The following is a 24,227-nucleotide window of genomic DNA, read 5'->3' as shown; positions in this document are numbered from 1 at the left end:
CAAGGCCAGCACTCTTGTTTCTCTTCAGATCGTATAAATCTTTCGCCTTTTACTAAAGATTTCCGTGGGGAGGAACAACAAGAGTTTGATTCAATTTTTTGATGCCCTGCAGTAGTAGGGCCTCCTAAAGATGTGAAAAAGAAAAGCAAGTTAACTATCTACATTAGATTTACCTGGCTATGTCCGTATGTAAAGTTTATAGCTTGTATATGTTTTCTTCATGGATTTCTTTTCATCTGATCTTTACTATACTCTTTGGAAATAGTTTTATAGATGTTTAAAACCTCAAAAGGTCGTGAAGGTAAATATGTTTATAAAGTTTTAAACGGCAGCTGAAAGAACTATGGTTACTACAGGCAAAGACTAGTAGAGGGCGCCAAAACTGAGTAATGAAAGAAATTGATGATCGATGCAATTAAAAAAGTCTCCTGATTCTCCCAAAGTCTGTTTCAACTCCTCCCTAAAATCCACTTGGTTTTTTATATTTCTCCCCTCTTGGTCTTCTGCTGTTCTCTTCATCTTCCTCAATATAAGAGTCCTCCTACATACCTCCGTCCTATATTTCTAGGAGAGTTATAAAGGATACAGTTATGTATGGAAAACCCGATCTAATCATGAAAATTGCAGCTGTATCCACAGATACAAACAAGATTATTTTGGTCCAAATGTATGAATTAGGTGAAAAGATAATTGGTTTCTGGACCATGGATTGCATCTTCTTGCTAATACTATTATTTTGTTCTGGATCATTTGCGTGTAATGCAAGCTATTTAAGTTTTAATGTATTTTGAACATTTAGTTGGCCTTCTTTGTCTTACACGATTTGACACCATTACCTAAAGTTGTAGTGCCGTGAATGGGGCGGGTCACTTGGTGCTTTCCAAGGCCAGCACCCTTGTTTCTCTTCAGATCGTATAAATCTTTCGCCTTTTACTAAAGATTTCCGTGGGGAGGAACAACAAGAGTTTGATTCAATTTTTTGATGCCCTGCAGTAGTAGGGCCTCCTAAAGATGTGAAAAAATAAAGCAAGTTAACTATCTACATTAGATTTACCTGGCTTTGTCCGTATGTAAAGTTTATAGCTTGTATATGTTTTCTTCATGGATTTCTTTTCAACAGATCTTTACTGTGCTTTTTGGAAATACTTTTATAAATGTTTAAACCTCAAAAGATCCTGAAGGTAAATATGTTTATAAAGTTTTAAACGGCAGCTGAAAGAACTATTGTTACTACAGGCAAAGACTAGTAGAGGGCGCCAAAACTGAGTAATGAAAGAAATTGATGATCGATGCAATTAAAAAAGTCTCCTGATTCTCCCAAAGTCTGTTTCAACTCCTCCCTAAAATCCACTCGGTTTTTTATATTTCTTCTGCTGTTCTCTTCATGTTCCTCAATATAAGAGTCATCCTACATACATCCGTCCTATATTTCTAGGAAAGTTATAAAGGATACAGTTATGTATGGAAAACCCAATCTAATCATGAAAATTGCAGCTGTATCCACAGATACAAACAAGATTATTTTGGTACATTTTTTTTGATTGATTTGATTTATTTAAGTGTCATGCACTAATGTGCCCAGCCCACACTGGCTTATATGACACTGAAAGACAAAATACACAATACATAAAGATACATCCCCCTCACAAAAATACAATAATCATACAAATGTATGAATTAGGTGAAAAGATAATTGGTTTCTGGACCATGGATTGCATCTTCTTGCTAATACTATTATTTTGTTCTGGATCATTTGCGTGTAATGCAAGCTATTTAAGTTTTAATGTATTTTCAACATTTAGTTGGCCTTCTTTGTCTTACATGATTTGACACCATTAACCAAAGTTGTAGTGCCGTGAATTGGGCGGGTCACTTGGTGCTTCCAAGGCCAGCACTCTTGTTTCTCTTCAGATCGTATAAATCTTTCGCCTTTTACTAAAGATTTCCGTGGGGAGGAACAACAAGAGTTTGATTCAATTTTTTGATGCCCTGCAGTAGTAGGGCCTCCTAAAGATGTGAAACAGTAAAGCAAGTTAACTATCTACATTAGATTTACCTGGCTATGTCCGTATGTAAAGTTTATAGCTTGTATATGTTTTCTTCATGGATTTCTTTTCATCTGATCTTTACTATACTCTTTGGAAATAGTTTTATAGATGTTTAAAACCTCAAAAGGTCGTGAAGGTAAATATGTTTATAAAGTTTTAAACGGCAGCTGAAAGAACTATGGTTACTACAGGCAAAGACTAGTAGAGGGCGCCAAAACTGAGTAATGAAAGAAATTGATGATCGATGCAATTAAAAAAGTCTCCTGATTCTCCCAAAGTCTGTTTCAACTCCTCCCTAAAATCCACTTGGTTTTTTATATTTCTCCCCTCTTGGTCTTCTGCTGTTCTCTTCATCTTCCTCAATATAAGAGTCCTCCTACATACCTCCGTCCTATATTTCTAGGAGAGTTATAAAGGATACAGTTATGTATGGAAAACCCGATCTAATCATGAAAATTGCAGCTGTATCCACAGATACAAACAAGATTATTTTGGTCCAAATGTATGAATTAGGTGAAAAGATAATTGGTTTCTGGACCATGGATTGCATCTTCTTGCTAATACTATTATTTTGTTCTGGATCATTTGCGTGTAATGCAAGCTATTTAAGTTTTAATGTATTTTGAACATTTAGTTGGCCTTCTTTGTCTTACACGATTTGACACCATTACCTAAAGTTGTAGTGCCGTGAATGGGGCGGGTCACTTGGTGCTTTCCAAGGCCAGCACTCTTGTTTCTCTTCAGATCGTATAAATCTTTCGCCTTTTACTAAAGATTTCCGTGGGGAGGAACAACAAGAGTTTGATTCAATTTTTTGATGCCCTGCAGTAGTAGGGCCTCCTAAAGATGTGAAAAAATAAGGCAAGTTAACTATCTACATTTGATTTACCTGGCTATGTCCGTATGTAAAGTTAATAGCTTGTATATGTTTTCTTCATGGATTTCTTTTCAACAGATCTTTACTGTGCTCTTTGGAAATACTTTTATAAATGTTTAAAACCTCAAAAGATCCTGAAGGTAAATATGTTTATAAAGTTTTAAACGGCAGCTGAAAGAACTTTGGTTACTACAGGCAAAGACTAGTAGAGGGCGCCAAAACTGAGTAATGAAAAAAATTGATGATCGATGCAATTAAAAAAGTCTCCTGATTCTCCCAAAGTCTGTTTCAACTCCTCCCTAAAATCCACTCGGTTTTTTATATTTCTCCCCTCTTGGTCTTCTGCTGTTCTCTTCATCTTCCTCAATATAAGAGTCATCCTACATACCTCCGTCCTATATTTCTAGGAGAGTTATAAAGGATACAGTTATGTATGGAAAACCCGATCTAATCATGAAAATTGCAGCTGTATCCACAGATACAAACAAGATTATTTTGGTCCAAATGTATGAATTAGGTGAAAAGATAATTGGTTTCTGGACCATGGATTGCATCTTCTTGCTAATACTATTATTTTTTTCTGGATCATTTGCGTGTAATGCAAGCTATTTAAGTTTTAATGTATTTTCAACATTTAGTGTGCCTTCTTTGTCTTACACGATTTTACACCATTACCTAAAGTTGTAGTGCCGTGAATGGGGCGGGTCACTTGGTGCTTCCAAGGCCAGAACTCTTGTTTCTCTTCAGATCGTATAAATCTTTCGCCTTTTACTAAAGATTTCCGTGGGGAGGAACAACAAGAGTTTGATTCAGTTTTTTGATGCCCTACAGTAGTAGGGCCTCCTAAAGATGTGAAAAAAAAGGCAAGTTAACTATCTACATTAGATTTACCTGGCTATGTCCGTATGTAAAGTTTATAGCTTGTATATGTTTTCTTCATGGATTTCTTTTCAACAGATCTTTACTGTGCTCTTTGGAAATACTTTTATAAATGTCTAAACCTCAAAAGATCCTGAAGGTAAATATGTTTATAAAGTTTTAAACGGCAGCTGAAAGAACTGTGGTTACTACAGGCAAAGACTAGTAGAGGGCGCCAAAACTGAGTAATGAAAGAAATTGATGATCGATGCAATTAAAAAAGTCTCCTGATTCTCCCAAAGTCTGTTTCAACTCCTCCCTAAAATCCACTCGGTTTTTTATATTTCTTCTGCTGTTCTCTTCATGTTCCTCAATATAAGAGTCATCCTACATACCTCCGTCCTATATTTCTAGGAGAGTTATAAAGGATACAGTTATGTATGGAAAACCCAATCTAATCATGAAAATTGCAGCTGTATCCACAGATACAAACAAGATTATTTTGGTACATTTTTTTTGATTGATTTGATTTATTTAAGTGTCATGCACTAATGTGCCCAGCCCACACGGGCTTATATGACACTGAAAGACAAAATACACAATACATAAACATACATCCCCCTCACAAAAATACAATAATCATACAAATGTATGAATTAGGTGAAAAGATAATTGGTTTCTGGACCATGGATTGCATCTTCTTGCTAATACTATTATTTTTTTCTGGATCATTTGCGTGTAATGCAAGCTATTTAAGTTTTAATGTATTTTCAACATTTAGTTGGCCTTCTTTGTCTTACACGATTTGACACCATTAACTAAAGTTGTAGTGCCGTGAATGGGGCGGGTCACTTGGTGCTTCCAAGGCCAGCACTCTTGTTTCTCTTCAGATCGTATAAATCTTTCGCCTTTTACTAAAGATTTCCGTGGGGAGGAACAGCAAGAGTTTGATTCAATTTTTTGATGCCCTGCAGTAGTAGGGCCTCCTAAAGATGTGAAAAAGAAAAGCAAGTTAACTATCTACATTAGATTTACCTGACTATGTCCGTATGTAAAGTTTATAGCTTGTATATGTATTCTTCATGGATTTCTTTTCAACAGATCTTTACTTTGCTCTTTGGAAATACTTTTATAGATGTTTAAAACCTCAAAAGATCGTGAAGGTAAATATGTTTATAAAATTTTAAACGGCAGCTGAAAGAACTTTGGTTACTACAGGCAAAGACTAGTAGAGGGCGCCAAAACTGAGAAATGAAAGAAATTGATGATCGATGCAATTAAAAAAGTCTCCTGATTCTCCCAAAGTCTGTTTCAACTCCTCCCTAAAATCCACTCGGTTTTTTATATTTCTCCCCTCTTGGTCTTCTGCTGTTCTCTTCATGTTCCTCAATATAAGAGTCATCCTACATACCTCCGTCCTATATTTCTAGGAGAGTTATAAAGGATACAGTTATGTATGGAAAACCCGATCTAATCATGAAAATTGCAGCTGTATCCACAGATACAAACAAGATTATTTGGGCCAAATGTATGAATTAGGTGAAAAGATAATTGGTTTCTGGACCATGGATTGCATCTTCTTGCTAATACTATTATTTTGTTCTGGATCATTTGCGTGTAATGCAAGCTATTTAAGTTTTAATGTATTTTCAACATTTAGTGTGCCTTCTTTGTCTTACACGATTTGACACCATTACCTAAAGTTGTAGTGCCGTGAATGGGGCGGGTCACTTGGTGCTTTCCAAGGCCAGCACTCTTGTTTCTCTTCAGATCGTATAAATCTTTCGCCTTTTACTAAAGATTTCCGTGGGGAGGAACAACAAGAGTTTGATTCAATTTTTTGATGCCCTGCAGTAGTAGGGCCTCCTAAAGATGTGAAAAAGTAAAGCAAGTTAACTATCTACATTAGATTTACCTGGCTATGTCCGTATGTAAAGTTTATAGCTTGTATATGTTTTCTTCATGGATTTCTTTTCAGCAGATCTTTACTATACTCTTTGGAAATAGTTTTATAGATGTTTAAAACCTCAAAAGGTCGTGAAGGTTAAATATGTTTATAAAGTTTTAAACGGCAGCTGAAAGAACTATGGTTACTACAGGCAAAGACAAATAGAGGGCGCCAAAACTGAGTAATGAAAGAAATTGATGATCGATGCAATTAAAAAAGTCTCCTGATTCTCCCAAAGTCTGTTTCAACTCCTCCCTAAAATCCACTCGGTTTTTTATATTTCTTCTGCTGTTCTCTTCATGTTCCTCAATATAAGAGTCATCCTACATACCTCCGTCCTATATTTCTAGGAGAGTTATAAAGGATACAGTTATGTATGGAAAACCCAATCTAATCATGAAAATTGCAGCTGCATCCACAGATACAAACAAGATTATTTTGGTACATTTTTTTGATTGATTTGATTTATTTAAGTGACATGCACTAATGTGCCCAGCCCACACGGGCTTATATGACACTGAAAGACAAAATACACAATACATAAAGATACATCCCCCTCACAAAAATACAATAATCATACAAATGTATGAATTAGGTGAAAAGATAATTGGTTTCTGGACCATGGATTGCATTTTCTTGCTAATACTATTATTTTGTTCTGGATCATTTGCGTGTAATGCAAGCTATTTAAGTTTTAATGTATTTTCAACATTTAGTGTGCCTTCTTTGTCTTACACGATTTGACACCATTACCTAAAGTTGTAGTGCCGTGAATGGGGCGGGTCACTTGGTGCTTTCCAAGGCCAGCACTCTTGTTTCTCTTCAGATCGTATAAATCTTTCGCCTTTTACTAAAGATTTCCGTGGGGAGGAACAACAAGAGTTTGATTCAATATTTTGATGCCCTGCAGTAGTAGGGCCTCCTAAAGATGTGAAACAGTAAAGCAAGTTAACTATCTACATTAGATTTACCTGGCTATGTCCGTATGTAAAGTTTATAGCTTGTATATGTTTTCTTCATGGATTTCTTTTCAACAGTTCTTTACTGTGCTCTTTGGAAATACTTTTATAGATGTTTAAAACCTCAAAAGATCGTGAAGGTAAATATGTTTATAAAATTTTAAACGGCAGCTGAAAGAACTATGGTTACTACAGGCAAAGACTAGTAGAGGGCGCCAAAACTGAGTAATGAAAGAAATTGATGATCGATGCAATTAAAAAAGTCTCCTGATTCTCCCAAAGTCTGTTTCAACTCCTCCCTAAAATCCACTCGGTTTTTTATATTTCTCCCCTCTTGGTCTTCTGCTGTTCTCTTCATGTTCCTCAATATAAGAGTCATCCTACATACCTCCGTCCTATATTTCTAGGAGAGTTATAAAGGATACAGTTATGTATGGAAAACCCGATCTAATCATGAAAATTGCAGCTGTATCCACGGACACAAACAAGATTATTTTGGTCCAAATGTATGAATTAGGTGAAAAGATAATTGGTTTCTTGACCATGGATTGCATCTTCTTGCTAATACTATTATTTTGTTCTGGATCATTTGCGTGTAATGCAAGCTATTTAAGTTTTAATGTATTTTCAACATTTAGTGTGCCTTCTTTGTCTTACACGATTTGACACCATTACCTAAAGTTGTAGTGCCGTGAATGGGGCGGGTCACTTGGTGCTTCCAAGGCCAGCACTCTTGTTTCTCTTCAGATCATATAAATCTTTTGCCTTTTACTAGGGATGGGAATCGAAGCCCCATGAAGCTCTCATGGGGCTTCGTGTAAATGTGCCAGAAAAATGAATGAAGCATTTGGGGCTTCGAAACCACACAGAACAGCGGCATCTGGTGGCAGACAGGACATATATCATCTACTCCACTAAGTTCCTTGCCCTTGTAACACTTCAGTGTGGAAATAAAACAAAGATAATGTTTGAAGATTTGTGAGAAGTGCTTGTGTTACATTGTGAATGCCATGTATAAAGTGAGAATGAGTGATTGTGAACCAGGGTCTAACATGACTGGGTGGGATACATGTTATAGATTTTTATTTAAAAACAGAATTTTCTCCACTGTGCTGGGCTTCAGCCTGTTTCGTCTTTGGAGAAGATCCTCTCACAAGGCACAGATGAAGCTGGTGTGCATAAAAACTTCATTGCCAGCTTGTAGAGATGTGGGTATAAAACCTTGTGGGTAACCCAGTATCTCAGTGGGTCCTGAGTCCTTGGGATGTGAGGTTCCTTTAAGTACCTAGAAGGACATTAATAGCCTATTGTCATGCACCAGTCTAAAATGAGCAGAAGTTATGATGAGGATTCTAATCTTTACTGTACCTCTGAACCTCCACTGTTGCACTGGCAGTTGTGCTGGTCACCTGCTGTTGAACCCCCACATGCCTGTCCAGCAGGGCCCAGAGACCACCATCTTCCTGCTGACTTGAAGGACCTTCCCTACACTGTAAACCCGAACAGTCCAATGAGCTCAAAAGTTTTATAATCACAGAACTCAAAAGTAGCAACCAAGTTGAGTCAGCTTAAAACCTATAAGCCGATTCAACTTTGACCCAGTTATATCTTTATTGGACTAAAAGATTTTGAGTAAATGAAACCTTGTTGTCAAAACTTTTAAGTAAAGAGACGTGATGACGTCATAACGTACGTCCATGAGCCGCGAACTGAGAAAAGTCTTCAAGATGGCGGAGGTCTGAAGCGAGCACCGGAGCGAGCCGAAGTGTACCACATACATACGTTTACGTAAGTAGTATAGTTTGATTTTTATATCTATTTTATTACTTTCTCTCCGAAAATATATATTTGTTGCTTCTTTTTATGTTCCCTCTAGTTTATCATTTGTGGTCATGACGTCCTCCGCGAGTTTAAACTACTAACTATCCGAACAATTTTTGCATAGTCATGATAGTAACTATGACTATGCGAAAATTGTTCGGAATTAAACAGTTCGGAATGATACGGTTTTTTTCCATTAAATTATTGAGCAGTGTCGTTATGATGACGTTGTGCGTTGTAAATGAAGTTGGTTAAGAAACGAAAACTCTTACGTTTACCGAGATGGTTGGCGCTCATTTCAAACTGGCTAGCCGCTAGCTAACCGCTAGCTTTGCCTGTCTCGATTAGGACGGGAGCCAGTGGCAGCACATACTAGTCAGCAGGAATTGCTAATATTGTTATTGTTTTACTTGATTTCACAATAAACTCTGTGATTTGGTAATAGTAACGCTTTCGCGTAACTTGTATTTCACATAGTAACTATATGAATGCAAATGTGGGCAAAGCTAGCTTCTGCTAACCTGTTCTCGTATCCTCTTAGTGAGGCAGCGGCTGTGCGGATTTTTTCAAGAAGTGTCCGCCAAGAGCCAAGGTAAGTTTTTATTTTGTAAATTAACAAAATGGTTGCAATTCAATAAGACATCCGAGTCTTAATTTGATATGTTGTATGGAGTCCTATACTGTTCACAATTAAATACACAAATATTTAATTCAATAAATAAATATGACCTCATGCAAATACACAATCAACCAATAAATCTCTCTTAAATATATAAAAAGTTCATGAAATGGTGAAAAAGCTGCACAAAGAATTTAAATTAGCCATTATATTATTCAATATATCTCATTTTGCTTTAAAAACCTGTTCATTATTTTAAAACAGCATTTTAAAATATTCATTTTTAATCATGGGGAATATTATTATTATTATTATTATTATTATTATTATTATACGTCTTTTTTCAGAAAACTAAGATTTCAAAATAAATATTTTCGAAATTAGCTTTGTTTTTACTTCATGTTGCTGTTTTTCACAATGGCGTAATATTTATTTATTTAATTAACAGTATAGGAATCTATAGTTTTGTAGTAGGTATATCATGAATTGGGCTAGGTTTTGAAAAAGTGATACCTGTATCATATCATATTTGCTTAATACTCAAAATGGTATATTTGGCCCATGGTTGTGATTTGTGTTTTTAAATGTAAAGTAATTTAAAATAAATTGTTCGTCTCCAGATTGTTCTCATCAAATCATATACTCTGAAATCTGTAATTATAGTATATGCATAAGTTAAAAAATATTAATATGTATCATTGACAATGTGGACAGTGTAATGAGGCCGTTGTAGTCCAGAGAAAAATATGAGTCAGGTATTTGGAGTTGCCTTTGGCTACGTTCACACTGCAGGCTGAAACGACCCAATTCCGAATTTTTTGCCCCTAAGCGGCCCAATTCCGATCTTTTCATGACAGTCTGAATGACACAGATCCGATCCTTTCAATTGCGACCCAGGCCCCGTGGGTTTGCCGTCCTGATTCCGAATTGGAGCCGTTCTTTTCAATTGCGACCGCCGTCTGACCGGCCAGGCGACTTGATTCCGAACCGTACGTCATCGACACGCAACAAACGTCATCTTTTGCGTTGAAGTAGGCGGGAACGAGAACGTAAACATCAACCATGGTGGACGATGCTGCTGAGACCAGTCAGTGGAAGGGAAGGGAGGTCACTGATTGGATTAATATTTGGGGTGATCGCTCTTTTCAGACCAAACTCCAGGGCTCTTATCGCAACTGGGCGGTTTTTGAAAAAATTTCCAGATAAATGGCAGAGCATGGTGTTGAACCTTTCCCGCGATAACTTTTTTTTCTTTCTCCCCTTTCCGACCGTGCTCAGAAGCGCGGCGGACCCGAGGCGATCCTCCTCCTCCTCCCTGTTCTGATCCTTAGATTCTCCAGAACGGGTTAATAAAGAGTCCATAGCATGTAATCTGGGGGAAACCTTCTTTTATTACCGTCCTCCGTAACACACAACATGAATGCGCGCCCACACTGCCCCCCCCCCCCTATTCTCTATCGCGGCACGCGTTTGCACACGCGGGTGCGCGGCCCCAACACATGCACATTTCCTTTCCATAACAGTGGATACAGACGATCCCGACTCCATTGCCTTCTTAAAATGAGAAGATTGTAATTGTGCTGCTCCTTGTGAAAATAAATTTAATATTACAAAAAGAGCTCCGCTTTTGACAGCACTGTTGTTGACATCCATTGTTAACGTTTGCTCCGCAAACAACAAGTGACGTCGTTCACCATTGAGTATTCTTCTGGCTTCTGCGCATGCGGGTCTCGTTTGGGTCGTGTCACGGTCACACTGGAGATCACAAAAGTTCGGATTTACTTGGAAATGTGAACGGTCTAGCAAACAAATCCAATTTTTTCAAAAAATCCGAATTGAGCATTAAGCCCTGCAGTGTGAACGTAGCCTATGATTCAGCTTGAAGCTCAGTGCATACAGTTTCATCTTTAATGCATTCATTAAATATTTGGCCAGCTTGGGGAAGTTCGAGAAACATCTTTGTGCGTTCGTTGTCTCCTTGTCCAACTTCCCAAGCTATTGTTGAACCTTTACTGCGCGGGGACTTCTCTTTGCTTTTCTCTCTTTCCGACCGTGGTCAGAAGTGCAGGGGAGATTTCCTCCAGGGCCGAAGGCGATTTTCCTTTGGGGTTCACTTTCCCGTTCGGAACCTTCAGCCACCAGAGCGGATTAAGAACGACTCCAAAACAGTTATTCTGGGGGGGGACACCTTCTCTTAAGGTGCTCCGTCCTTCGAACACACAATATCTCAACGCACACCTCCGCTCCGTGCTCACACCCCCATTTCCACCTGCATCTCCTTCCCCTTTCTCTCGCGGCACGCACCCCTCTCAGCACACACACACTCTGCAACACCATTTTCGCCCCGTTAAATTGCTCCGACGGATGCAGAGAGTGAACACTGTTGCGGAGGGTGCGCACCACATGATCAAAACAATCATGGCGGACGTCAAACTTTAAAAGCGATGAAGACGAGGTAAATCTAAGCGTTTTCGTAAAATATAATTTATTGAAAAAGGTGAAAAATATATTAACCGTTAGATATTTTAGTGGCTTGAGTGGACAAGTGATAAAGTCTTGTGGACCGTGCTGCTCGAGAAACAGGACCGGACCAGTGGGCAAATTGCTATGTTGAGCCCTGTAGAGACAGACAGGCTGACATTACTCAGAACAATGGAAGCCCAAAAAAGCAGACCGCTGGGAAAATATCTTGATTGTCATTTTATTTTATTCTATTTTTTTTCCTCTCCAAAAAGTAATAGTCTAAAAAAATAATTAGAATTTATTGCCCACCCCTTATTACAAGTATAAATGCTCTATATTTGAACTAAAAAAATGTTTAATAATGTAAAGTCAGACATTAGCAAGAAAACAAACCTTTGAATTCATCAGAAAAAAAAACGGATCAGTTGAGGATCAGATATTTAGAAAAGACAATGCCAGTCCAATAAGATTTCTGGTACTCTTTGATGTGCATCTTTATCCTTTCAAAAGTGTTTCATGTGGCCCTTACCAGGTCATATTGACTTTTCTCAACAACAGGCATATTATTTTTCTATTGAAAATATCGAAGTTGTACAAAGTGAACATGCATCTAAAAGATAACATTTAGATACAGGCTATTTAAGAAATACAGTACTTGTGAATCTTTAAGAAGTTCTAATCTTGATTGTCTATCTTTCTGTCATCAACTTTGACCAAGAGCTGCTTGATGAAATAGTTCTGGGAGCAACAGAAGTAATTTTTGTAGTTTAAACGTTTAATACTAGGTTTTAGTTTAATTTCATCTACTTTTTCTATACATAGACCTGACACCCTAAAGAATCTAAAGTTTGTCAGAATCACCAGCCTGTCACTTGGTAACCTACAGTTTATTCATGTAACGAATGGAAACATTTTTTATTGCATCTCTATAACACTACTTTTTAACTGTTACAGGAACACATACGAGGGACCATCGCTGTAGGAGTCAACTCATTGAGGGCTTTTACACTTGATTAGGAGGCTAGTAAGGCCACTATGTAGTTAAAGTAAAATGAATTGGAAGTGTAAACTATGTGTCCACTCTTCAGACACGCAGACAAAACTATTGAAGCACTACAATTTGAAACACGTGCATTATTCCAAAGTAACACCACTGCCATGTATTTTTGAGAACTGCATTTGTACATTTGCATCATTTAATGCCTTGAAAATTCACTTGTCACGTTCTCACCAACATAAAGGTGATCCTGGGGTACACGCAGGTATATCACTGTTTACCTGTCCATTGTGTACATTCAGTCAGCCTTTATCAAAGGAAAGCTTGTTTTTTCATTTGAGAGGACACTTGAAAAACCATGAGACTGTACCATGTCCATTTAAGAACTGTAGGTATACCACAAATGTTTGCTCATCTTTCAATGCCCATAAGAGTAGGACTCATGGTAGCGATTCAGATTTCAGTGATGATGTTGTGTCTACAGAAAACATGGCAGCTCAAACTACTGCTGATTTTGATGAAGAGCATTGTCTTGATCCACATGAAGATTTGCCTGCTTCTGAAGATGAGATTTGTGACACTGGTTTGTTGGAAGCCCAGTTGCATAAAAATTTGGCCTCTTTGTTTCTTAAAATGCAGGCAATTCTTCATGTCTCTGAGAGAGCTTGTCAAGATATTGTTGATGATCTGAGGGAGATATTTCTTTTATCTCAGCCTCTCTTAAAAGATGCTGTCAAAGAAATATTGCAAAAGCACTCTGTTCCAGCTACTGAAGTTGTTGTAAATGAATTGGTTACTTCAGTTGTGAACACCAACATTTTTGTCACTGAAACAGCCAAGGGTCAAGATTTGTCATCTGCAAAACGCAGAAAAACATACATTGAGAGGAATTTTCCTGTTGTCATGCCAGTGCAATATGTGTTGGAGGCAGGGCACACTGCAGTATATGTGCCAATACTTGAAATGATTCAAGAAATCTTTAAACACACTGATGTCATTGACCTCATTAGCGAAACTAAGAACTCACAAAAAGGGCATTACAAGAGCCATAAAGATGGCTTGTATTACCAGGAAAATGAGATGTTGTCTTCTTCAGAGTTGACATTGCCACTAATGTTGTACATCGATGACCTTGAAATTGCAAATCCTCTTGGTACGTCTAGAAAAATCCACAAGCTCTGCTCGGTGTATTGGGTGTTTGCAGACCTTCCTCACAAATACCGATCAGCACTTCATGTAATTCAACTAGCTGCACTTTGTAAAGTGACAGATGTTCAGAAGTATGGCTATCAAAAAACCCTTGGTCCCTTGTTAAAAGACTTAGGCACTCTTGAAAAAGATGGTCTGTATATTGAGCCCCTTGGTTGTACTGTTCATGGCACTGTTTTGTGTGTCGTTTCTGATAATCTGGCTGCTCATTCATTCGCTGGCTTTGTCCAATGTTTCAGAGCTGGCTATGTGTGTAGATTCTGCAAAGCAACACACAACCAGATTCAGTCTCTTGATGTTTTCCAGGGTGACTTTAATCCTAGGACAAAACCCACCCATGACAGAGATGTACAGGATGTGTTGCAGGGTAATCTTTCCAGTCTGTGTGGTGTTAAAGGCGACTGTATTTTGCAAAGCACTCTTGAGCATTTTCATCCAGTCACTGGCTTCCCACCTGATGTCTTGCATGATCTTTTAGAGGGCATAGTGCCACTAGAATTGGCTCTCTGTATTGATCGGATGATTAGGCTCAAATATTTTTCTCTTGATTCTTTGAACAAAAAAATCGAGTCCTTTCCATACAAGGGCTCTGATGCCACTGATAAACCAAGACCCATTGCCAAAACCTTTGCCACCAAGAGAAGCATTGGTGGCAACGGGCATGAAAATAATGCATTATTGAGATTACTCCCATTGATTATTGGTGACACAGTTCCTGAGGGCGACGGGGCTTGGACAATATTGATGGATTTGAAAGACATTGTGGAGCTTATTTTGTGTCCAGTATTTGATCAGGAGTCTATTCAGTATTTGCAAAGCAAGATACTAGATCACAGACAGATGTTAAAGGAAGTTTTTCCTGATTTCACATTCCTCCCTAAACACCACTTTATTGAACACTACCCCCATCTCATACGGTGCTTTGGGCCCCTTGTCCATTTGTGGACAATGAGATTTGAGGGGAAACATCGCTTTTTCAAACGCATTGTACATGATGCACAAAATTTCAAGAATGTTCTTAAAACACTTGCAACTAGACATCAGTACATGATTGCATACCACCTTAGCGCCAAAGCTTTTTTTAAGCCACATCAACAAACATCCAGTGTTTCTTCTGTTCTCGTTTCACAACTACCAGACGTGGCAAAACAACACATACATCACATAACAGACTCTGACATCATTTATGCAGCATCTAAGATTGTTATTGATGGCACTCCGTATGATGTTGGAATGTTTGTTTCAGTTGGTCAGGAAGGGGGACTACCGCAGTTCAGCAAAGTTGAAAACATCCTCATTGTCAACAACAATGTAACTTTTCTTTGCAATGATCACAAGTCCTTTTACACAGAACATTTGAGATCATTTGAATTGTTCCCTGGAAATACTGCTGTTCATAGTCTAATGGAACTTAATGACAGTTTGCCAGTCTGTGCCTACAATGTCAATGGTAAACTCTTGTTGACACCAAAACGCTTTATACTTCCACTTAGGAAGTGATGTTGCTGTGAATTAATCAAAATGTGAAGTAATCTTATTTGTCTTTTTGTTTTTTGTTTTTTTTTATTCAGACAATGACAGAACCCCCAAAGTTCATACTACGCATTTTCATAGCTCCAGAAATAGCTGTGAAGTTGACCCTCACTGAGCGTCCCAATTCAGTTGAGCATCTCATCCAAACACTGCAAGAAAAGTGTAGGCCAAGACTTGACCATGAGTTTACACTCAACTATGAAGATCCAGATTTTGATGGCCAACTCTGTTGCTTGGTTGACATTAAAGATTTACCAGAAAAAGGGACACTCCAAGTTGTCAGATCTGAAGCTGAAAGCGAGTCATTACAAAGTTCCAACACTGAAATGCTTCCTCATGTGCCCATTAGTGACCGACTGAAATCCTGGCCAGACATCTTCAATGTGCCTACTTTCTCTTATGAAGTGGAACATCTTCTTCTAGAAGGAAATGCAGCTTATGAACAGTCATGGAAAACAGTCACTTTGACCAGATCCCAAAAAAGTAGCATCTTGGAAAGCATGGCCACAGCAATCATGAATTATAAACCCTATCCTACTGAAAAAAATATAGCCATGGCAGCAGAAGCTCTTGTGACGGCTCATCCATGTCTCAAAGAGAAAAGTAGTGCAAGTGGATGGTATGGATGGAAGTGGAGCTTGCAGTATAAAATGGGGAATTTTCGTAGTAAGCTAGCCAAAGCTGGATGCCTAGAAGTCGCTGTAAATTCTGGCAGAAGAAGCCACAATAATCCTGACAAAGAGCATCCGCATCACAATATAAAAAAAGCCAAGCATGCTGAGGTGAACTACCTGCCTGACTTCCCTAAGGGACATGATTCTACCAGCCTTGAAAATGTTAGAATCCAAATCATACAAGAAGTTGAGAGAAGTCAAAGAAATCTCCTGTTGATTGACAAACTCATGCAGATGACCTTTGCACTTCGCCGCCTAGAGATCATTAAAGAAGACCCAATGATTGGAGAGTTCTTGCAAAAATGGCCTGCGCTCCGCATTGATTCACAGGTAAAACCTTTCTTTCAGTTCTTTTAATAGATTTTTAAGAGGTGATTAACACTTTTTTTTTGTAGATCTGTGCGGAGTTCCATCGCATCACTAATGTTAACCTAAGAAATCAGTTCTACTCTGAACTAGACAGACGGACACCAAGGATGCTGATTTTGTTTAGACAAAAAGCGACACGAACCGGTAGGGGTTCAGAGGTTCTACGGAATTTTCTGAACCTCTATGACGAACAGGTGAGGTGTAACTGCATGGCATTATCAACATTATGCATTAGTATAGCTAAAAGAAAGGACTGACTTTGGTCGGTTCATGATGATGACCAAGCGTATCTAATTCAGTGAATGAAATGTTCCCATAAGTAGTATCAAAATGATCCCAATGCATTGGTAAATATGAATATAGTGTCATAGTATGTGCATTTTTTTTTCCTTTTTTAATTAATGTATAACTTAAAGAAAATTATAAAAAATATAAAAACTGAACTGAGGTAGACCAAGAGGTGCAGTCATTTCAAATATATTTGCCATATTAATTTGTGTGCGTCTCTGTGCAGCAAGAGCAAGATGCCGATGTCAAGCGTACTCTGGTCCTGCACGGGCTTCCAATATATCTACGCGAGGAGGACCCACAATTCCTCAAAGTTTGGAATGTAAGTATTTTTTGTTGGGTAACGTGATTGTTTGTACGTTTTCTAAGGACTGAGCGACATTTCTGCTTTGAAAAGCTCACACGCCGTATTAGCATACTGCTAATCCTGGCTTCTTTCTGGCTCCGTTCAGAAAAAGCACTGACCACACGGATTAAAATTCAAATGATGAGCGAACAGTTGTTTCATAATAACCGTAACATTATTAAAAGCACGTTTAGAAGATCGTCTCGTATAATACCGAGCTGACATGTTAATGTATATGGCTGCTCGGCGCTGTTTAACATTGTTTTGTATTGAATTGTTATATTCAATAAAGTTTTTTTTTAAAAATAGCTGCTCAGCGGAACTTATATCCCCTTCCGGTTTTCAAACCCTACTGCGAAAGTGCGAATGATTTATTCCGACTGAAAGTGTGACCTTAGTGAACGTTCGTTATATTCTGAAAACATTTTTCTGGGCCCATGTACATGGTTGGATTCTAATCCGACCATTGATCCCATCAAGATATTTTGCACATGTAACCGCGGCTTATGGTGTCGACTCGCAACGTGGCGGGGGCGTGGCGTCACGATGGTGTCTCTCCATCGGGATGTCACTCACCCATCACCCATCGGCACAACCCTAGTATAAGTCCATCTGCCTTTTTATTTTTTCACAAATTTTTCTTCCGATCAGGCGTTCTTTTCGATTACTTTTGGCCATGTTAGCACAGCTATTGTTCTGGAGCTGTTCTATGCCGAGTTTAAGAACAACAGCTCCATAACAATGACACAACCTGGTGGAGAGGAACGAGTGCTAACTGTGAGTGAGCATGACATCAGTAAAGAGTTCAAGAGGGTGAATACTAGATAAGCAGCTGGACCTGATGGAATTCCTGGACGTGTCCTGGAGGGATGTGCTGACCAGCTAGCACCAGTGTTTACCACAATCTTCAAACTATCTGTCTCACAAGACATTTCCCCATGGCGGTACCTGCATTCTTATCAAAATGTCTTTAATATAATAAAATAAACGCAAAGAAGGTATTTTATGATCTTTTATATTCCTAACTACTCAGTGTTTTATCAGGATGTTTGGATGAACACAGAGCTGATACCCAGGTGATGGTCAATGTTTTTAGATCAGTTAATGAGGGCAATTTCACACGGCACACTAGTGTGCCGCGGCACGCTCGTTGAAAAACACTGTTTTACAGATGCAGGTGAAAAAGGTCATCACTGTCTGTCCGCGTTGCACTGGATCTGACGAGCTGAGGGTAATGTTGGTGAAACTGGTTAGGTGGATGGAGGGGTGGGGTTTGGTTGAAAGAATCTGATTGTTTTCAGATTGTCATGTCTTAAAAGTTTTTTTTATTTTTACATACAGTGCTTTGAGATGCCTTATGGAATGATGTGCAGTCTTATACAAATAAAGTATTATTTTGATTTCTTTGCATAATTTTCTTTATGTAATTTCTGACATGCTTTTAATGTCATTCAATTTTAGGTTGTAGGTTTTGATAAAGTTTTCATTCCTGAAACGATCAATTTTCTCTCTTTAATACTACATTGTTTTTGTCCTTTCCAGATTGAAGAGTCACCAGAGCCAGACATCAGTAGCACCTCTGTTGCCATTCTGACAACTGTCAATGAGAACAGTTTAATCCATCTCAGTCCACTCAGTGCAGCAGTTGTCGTGGAAGATGAGGTTGTGGTTAGCGACATTTCTAAATGGGCTGATGCATTTGTCTTGTTGTTTGGGTTGATCTATGTCTTGCATTTAGACTATCCAAAAAGACTGATTCATACATTCACATTCATCCAAAAAGAACTGATGGGCCTTGAAGATGGGAAACAGTTGAAACCATGTCTTCTTCGTCTCAAAAACGATCTTTCATTGATAGAGTAGCATATTACGGTGTTGGCACATGCATAGTTAGGTTAGTGTTCCAAATGTCAAGCTGTTATACTAGGAAATGCTCGCAATGGTATTTTTTGTCCATGTTCATGGTTGTTGATTTTAATTTCCTCTTCTACTTAACTGTTGAAAATATTGTTATACAAATATCACTGTTTTCCATTCCATTTCATTGATGGCTGTTTAAATTGATTGGCATCATTTTGAGTGTTAGTTTGTCAAGAAAAAGCAGTTAAAAGACAACGTTTTGTGGGAGAATTTAAAAAGACTGATGCACTTTTTTTTTGTATAAGGGCTGATTTATTTTTATATTTTAATGGCTGGTGTACTTTTAACACAATTTGTGCAGTGTTTTTGTATTTTGTGTTTTGCATTACAACAAATTATTATATGCAAATGGTGTAAAAGACTGATGCACTTTTTTTGTTTTTTAAGGGTTGATTTATTTTTATATTTTAATGGCTGGTGTACTTTTAACACAATTTGTGCAGTGTTTTTGTATTTTGTTGTACAACAAATTGTTCTAATGCATTCATGCAGGTTGATAAATAATAAACATGCAATTGCAATTCTGCCTCCGTTTTTTGTAACAGTGATCTTGACTAAGAATATAAGACTTAGTTTATACTTTAAAGCATTAAATTAGAGTTGAGATAAATTAATGTTTTTCAGTTAATTAAGTACTGTTTTAAAGTTCAATAAAATCATAATATGCTATTTTAGTAAAGTAAGAATCTTTAAGTTGGTTAAATAAAAAGTTATAATTTACATTTGGTTAAATTGTTTTATTTTATTCAACTCAAAAATTTTAAGTTCAAATGAACTTATAGTTTTTAAGTAAGATAACTCAAAAATTATTATGTAATCTGTTTCCTCAAAATTTTTGAGTTCACTGAACTTATTCGGGTTTACAGTGTAGGTGGCGACTGTGGCTGTGCCTCTGGAAGTAGCGCCTGCATTGTTGCAGCACACTCTTTAGTGAGTCGCTCTATGGCCGTGTGGGCAGAGCCTTGGCTGCAGAACCCCAGCTCTTTAAACCTTGGGTCCAACAAGGTTGCCATTGACAGAGCAGTGACCTTCTCCAGAGCTGAAAACCTCTCATGGAGATTGTTCTTCAAGTTAGTGGCCAGTTTTTCACCAAGTGGGTGTGTGATCTGACCACACCTGCTTGAGATGTAATGTTTCAGCGTTTTGACCATGGGAATGACTTTGGATGCTGACACTCGTTTTTCTGTCGAAAGCTCAACTGTGGCCTCTTGAAACGGTGAAAGAATGCTCAAGCAGTGGTGTATGGCCTGGTAGTCCTCTGAGGTGAGTGGAGGAAGGTCTGTATGGAGGGTGGCCAGAGCTGCCCCCAGTGGCTCTCTCTCCTTAAACAACCTTTCCAACATATTAAATGTGCTGTTCCATCTTGTTTCCACCTAAGATAAGACAGCAAGCACATTTTAAAGGAGAGAAGAAAGTAACACAATAAACAACTGCAAAAACATGTAAAATCTTAGATTTAAAAAAAAGAAAATGTTTCACCTCTTGTATTAATTTGTGCTCTGGCCTGGCCAGCTGTCGCTGCATCTCTGACAGCTTCTCCTTCGCTGTGGTGCTGGATTTAAAAAGACCGACAATCCTACGCCCCTTACTTCGGATATCCTCTAGTTCAGGGGTTTGGGCAAGGGACTTTTTCACCACCAAATTAAGCATATGTGCAAAACACATTATGTGCCGAAACAGTAATATATTAGCACATGCAACCATGTTGGGAGCACAGTCTGTAACCAGGCCTGTCACCTGGAAGAAAGATTACATGTTCACAAATCATGTATATTAGGTATTGGGAGGCCATATTGATGAATGATTTTGTACTTTATTGATCTGGCTCGCACCTTCCCTTTAATTCCCCATTCTTCCATGAGAAGATTTTTGGCCTCAGCCAAGTGAGCTGCAGTGTGGGTTTGGGGAAACTTCAGAACCCCCAAGACCACAGAGGCCAGCTCCACCTAGAATGAACAAAGTCAAACTGAGATACATAAACCAAAGCATTGCACAAAGCAGGGGATACCTACCTCCTCGGTGATAAAATGGCATGTTACAGCCAAGTAAGCGTCCATGTTAATGGATGTCCACATGTCTGCTGTAAGGCTGACAGCAGAGGCCCTGCTAACCACATCTAAAGCCTTCTCCTTTTTGGCTTTGTACTTCTCCTCCACCATTGTCCTCAAGGCCTTCCTATTAGGAATTATGTAGGATGGGTCCAAAAGGTTGACAAAAGCCTAATAGTGACAAATAAAATACAGCTTATTATGTACACAAAAACATAAATAATGTAAATGCTATATAATATTAGCCACCTTACCTTGAAGCCTTTGTCTTCAACAATTGAAAATGGTTGTGCATCCATTACAATCATATCCACCAATGCAGAATCAAGTTCTTGCTTTCTTGACACTGCAAAATATACATATGAAGAAAAAAAAAATATTAGTTGTAGAAGCTGAGCCTCGAAACCGGAACCTCAGCATTCACATGTCACTGATTTTTCCACTGAGCTATCTGTTTCAGTTCTTAGTGTGCCATTAGTTGGATATATTCTTATTACCAATACAAGGTGGATTGAAGGCTTGATTTGCCGACTGCGGAGTTTCAACATGATGAACGGAGCGGAGATGTCGCATCATGGAGGATGTACTATCATTAAATGCAAATTCATGTTTGCAAATCAAACATTGCACCTAAAAAAAAAAATGGAAAGAATAAAAATGATTCCTTTCAACTGACAGACATACCTATAAAACTGACATAATCAGCAATGGCTACTAATAAAATAACGTTAATAGTGTATTACCTTATTTGGAGAAATCAAGTTGAAATGATCCCAAGCCACAGAACGTTTTTTACCGGGTGCCATGACGTTGATTCTTACGATACACGGGAAACAACAGAACTGGTCGGGAAACGTTGTTTGGGATTCATCTGTATTTATAGACAACAGCGCGCCCTTCTGATCAAACACACCTGAGATCTGAAACCTGGTTCAGGTGAGTGATGCATTTGGCGCGTCATACGTCATCAATCACGTGATCTGCGCTGGTTGACACACGCTTTGAAACATTGTGCCGAAACACTCTGTTTCATGAAGGTGAACCGCGCGCCGAAGCCCCGTGTCAAACGGGCCATCCCTACCTTTTACTAAAGATTTCCGTGGGGAGGAACAACAAGAGTTTGATTCAATTTTTTGATGCCCTGCAGTAGTAGGGCCTCCTAAAGATGTGAAAAAATAAAGCAAGTTAACTATCTACATTAGATTTACCTGGCTATGTCCGTATGTAAAGTTTATAGCTTGTATATGTTTTCTTCATGGATTTCTTTTCAGCAGATCTTTACTGTGCTCTTTGGAAATACTTTTATAAATGTTTAAAACCTCAAAAGATCCTGAAGGTAAATATGTTTATAAAGTTTTAAACGGCAGCTGAAAGAACTATGGTTACTACAGGCAAAGACTAGTAGAGGGCGCCAAAACTGAGTAATGAAAGAAATTGATGATCGATGCAATTAAAAAAGTCTCCTGATTCTCCCAAAGTCTGTTTCAACTCCTCCCTAAAATCCACTCGGTTTTTTATATTTCTTCTGCTGTTCTCTTCATGTTCTTCAATATAAGAGTCATCCTACATACCTCTGTCCTATATTTCTAGGAGAGTTATAAAGGATACAGTTATGTATGGAAAACCCAATCTAATCATGAAAATTGCAGCTGTATCCACAGATACAAACAAGATTATTTTGGTACATTTTTTTTGATTGATTTGATTTATTTAAGTGTCATGCACTAATGTGCCCAGCCCACACGGGCTTATATGACACTGAAAGACAAAATACACAATACATAAAGATACATCCCCTTCACAAAAATACAATAATCATACAAATGTATGAATTAGGTGAAAAGATAATTGGTTTCTGGACCATGGATTGCATCTTCTTGCTAATACTATTATTTTGTTCTGGATCATTTGCGTGTAATGCAAGCTATTTAAGTTTTAATGTATTTTCAACATTTAGTGTGCCTTCTTTGTCTTACACGATTTGACACCATTACCTAAAGTTGTAGTGCCGTGAACGGGGCGGGTCACTTGGTGCTTTCCAAGGCCAGCACTCTTGTTTCTCTTCAGATCGTATAAATCTTTCGCCTTTTACTAAAGATTTCCGTGGGGAGGAACAACAAGAGTTTGATTCAATTTTTTGATGCCCTGCAGTAGTAGGGCTTCCTAAAGATGTGAAAAAGTAAAGCAAGTTAACTATCTACATTAGATTTACCTGGCTATGTCCGTATGTAAAGTTTATAGCTTGTATATGTTTTCTTCATGGATTTCTTTTCAGCAGATCTTTACTGTGCTCTTTGGAAATACTTTTATAAATGTTTAAAACCTCAAAAGATCCTGAAGGTAAATATGTTTATAAAGTTTTAAACGGCAGCTGAAAGAACTATGGTTACTACAGGCAAAGACTAGTAGAGGGCGCCAAAACTGAGTAATGAAAGAAATTGATGATCGATGCAATTAAAAAAGTCTCCTGATTCTCCCAAAGTCTGTTTCAACTCCTCCCTAAAATCCACTCGGTTTTTTATATTTCTTCTGCTGTTCTCTTCATGTTCTTCAATATAAGAGTCATCCTACATACCTCTGTCCTATATTTCTAGGAGAGTTATAAAGGATACAGTTATGTATGGAAAACCCAATCTAATCATGAAAATTGCAGCTGTATCCACAGATACAAACAAGATTATTTTGGTACATTTTTTTTGATTGATTTGATTTATTTAAGTGTCATGCACTAATGTGCCCAGCCCACACGGGCTTATATGACACTGAAAGACAAAATACACAATACATAAAGATACATCCCCTTCACAAAAATACAATAATCATACAAATGTATGAATTAGGTGAAAAGATAATTGGTTTCTGGACCATGGATTGCATCTTCTTGCTAATACTATTATTTTGTTCTGGATCATTTGCGTGTAATGCAAGCTATTTAAGTTTTAATGTATTTTCAACATTTAGTGTGCCTTCTTTGTCTTACACGATTTGACACCATTACCTAAAGTTGTAGTGCCGTGAACGGGGCGGGTCACTTGGTGCTTTCCAAGGCCAGCACTCTTGTTTCTCTTCAGATCGTATAAATCTTTCGCCTTTTACTAAAGATTTCCGTGGGGAGGAACAACAAGAGTTTGATTCAATTTTTTGATGCCCTGCAGTAGTAGGGCTTCCTAAAGATGTGAAAAAGTAAAGCAAGTTAACTATCTACATTAGATTTACCTGGCTATGTCCGTATGTAAAGTTTATAGCTTGT

At 38.0% G+C, this 24,227-nt stretch overlaps 2 long non-coding RNA genes and 10 other non-coding genes across 12 annotated transcripts; 11 read left to right on the top strand and 1 right to left on the bottom strand.

The window, feature by feature from the left end:
* Positions 1–8: 8 nt before the first annotated feature.
* Positions 9–122, top strand: LOC111946517 (U5 spliceosomal RNA). Its single transcript, XR_002872250.1, has one exon. It is a non-coding gene; the product is annotated as a U5 spliceosomal RNA (small nuclear RNA).
* A 769-nt stretch (positions 123–891) lies between these two features.
* LOC111946493 (U5 spliceosomal RNA) lies at positions 892–1,003 on the top strand. Its single transcript, XR_002872227.1, has one exon. It is a non-coding gene; the product is annotated as a U5 spliceosomal RNA (small nuclear RNA).
* Positions 1,004–1,891: 888 nt separating this feature from the next.
* On the top strand, positions 1,892–2,005 carry LOC111946518 (U5 spliceosomal RNA). The gene has a single exon (XR_002872252.1). It is a non-coding gene; the product is annotated as a U5 spliceosomal RNA (small nuclear RNA).
* A 767-nt stretch (positions 2,006–2,772) lies between these two features.
* LOC111946519 (U5 spliceosomal RNA) lies at positions 2,773–2,886 on the top strand. Its single transcript, XR_002872253.1, has one exon. It is a non-coding gene; the product is annotated as a U5 spliceosomal RNA (small nuclear RNA).
* Positions 2,887–3,652: 766 nt separating this feature from the next.
* On the top strand, positions 3,653–3,766 carry LOC111946541 (U5 spliceosomal RNA). Its single transcript, XR_002872275.1, has one exon. It is a non-coding gene; the product is annotated as a U5 spliceosomal RNA (small nuclear RNA).
* Positions 3,767–4,653: 887 nt separating this feature from the next.
* Positions 4,654–4,767, top strand: LOC111946547 (U5 spliceosomal RNA). The gene has a single exon (XR_002872280.1). It is a non-coding gene; the product is annotated as a U5 spliceosomal RNA (small nuclear RNA).
* Positions 4,768–5,533: 766 nt separating this feature from the next.
* LOC111946520 (U5 spliceosomal RNA) lies at positions 5,534–5,647 on the top strand. The gene has a single exon (XR_002872254.1). It is a non-coding gene; the product is annotated as a U5 spliceosomal RNA (small nuclear RNA).
* Positions 5,648–6,537: 890 nt separating this feature from the next.
* Positions 6,538–6,651, top strand: LOC111946492 (U5 spliceosomal RNA). The gene has a single exon (XR_002872226.1). It is a non-coding gene; the product is annotated as a U5 spliceosomal RNA (small nuclear RNA).
* Positions 6,652–7,747: 1,096 nt separating this feature from the next.
* LOC144987917 (uncharacterized) lies at positions 7,748–8,177 on the bottom strand. The gene is made up of 2 exons (XR_013651606.1): positions 8,059–8,177; positions 7,748–7,975 (listed from the first exon to the last, which is right to left on the bottom strand). It is a non-coding gene; the product is annotated as an uncharacterized LOC144987917 (long non-coding RNA).
* Positions 8,178–12,528: 4,351 nt separating this feature from the next.
* LOC144987794 (uncharacterized) lies at positions 12,529–19,503 on the top strand. Its single transcript, XR_013651460.1, has 3 exons — positions 12,529–16,336; positions 16,402–16,985; positions 18,552–19,503. It is a non-coding gene; the product is annotated as an uncharacterized LOC144987794 (long non-coding RNA).
* Positions 19,504–23,024: 3,521 nt separating this feature from the next.
* LOC111946486 (U5 spliceosomal RNA) lies at positions 23,025–23,138 on the top strand. Its single transcript, XR_002872221.1, has one exon. It is a non-coding gene; the product is annotated as a U5 spliceosomal RNA (small nuclear RNA).
* An 890-nt stretch (positions 23,139–24,028) lies between these two features.
* Positions 24,029–24,142, top strand: LOC111946498 (U5 spliceosomal RNA). The gene has a single exon (XR_002872232.1). It is a non-coding gene; the product is annotated as a U5 spliceosomal RNA (small nuclear RNA).
* Positions 24,143–24,227: the final 85 nt, after the last annotated feature.

The sequence above is a fragment of the Oryzias latipes genome, chromosome 19, assembly GCF_053564925.1.
Source record: "Oryzias latipes strain Hd-rR chromosome 19, Olatipes_Hd-rR_3.1".
NCBI classification, from domain to species: domain Eukaryota; kingdom Metazoa; phylum Chordata; class Actinopteri; order Beloniformes; family Adrianichthyidae; genus Oryzias; species Oryzias latipes.
The sequence above is the reverse complement of the archived record's forward strand: the minus strand, read 5'-3'. Positions and strand labels throughout refer to the sequence as shown.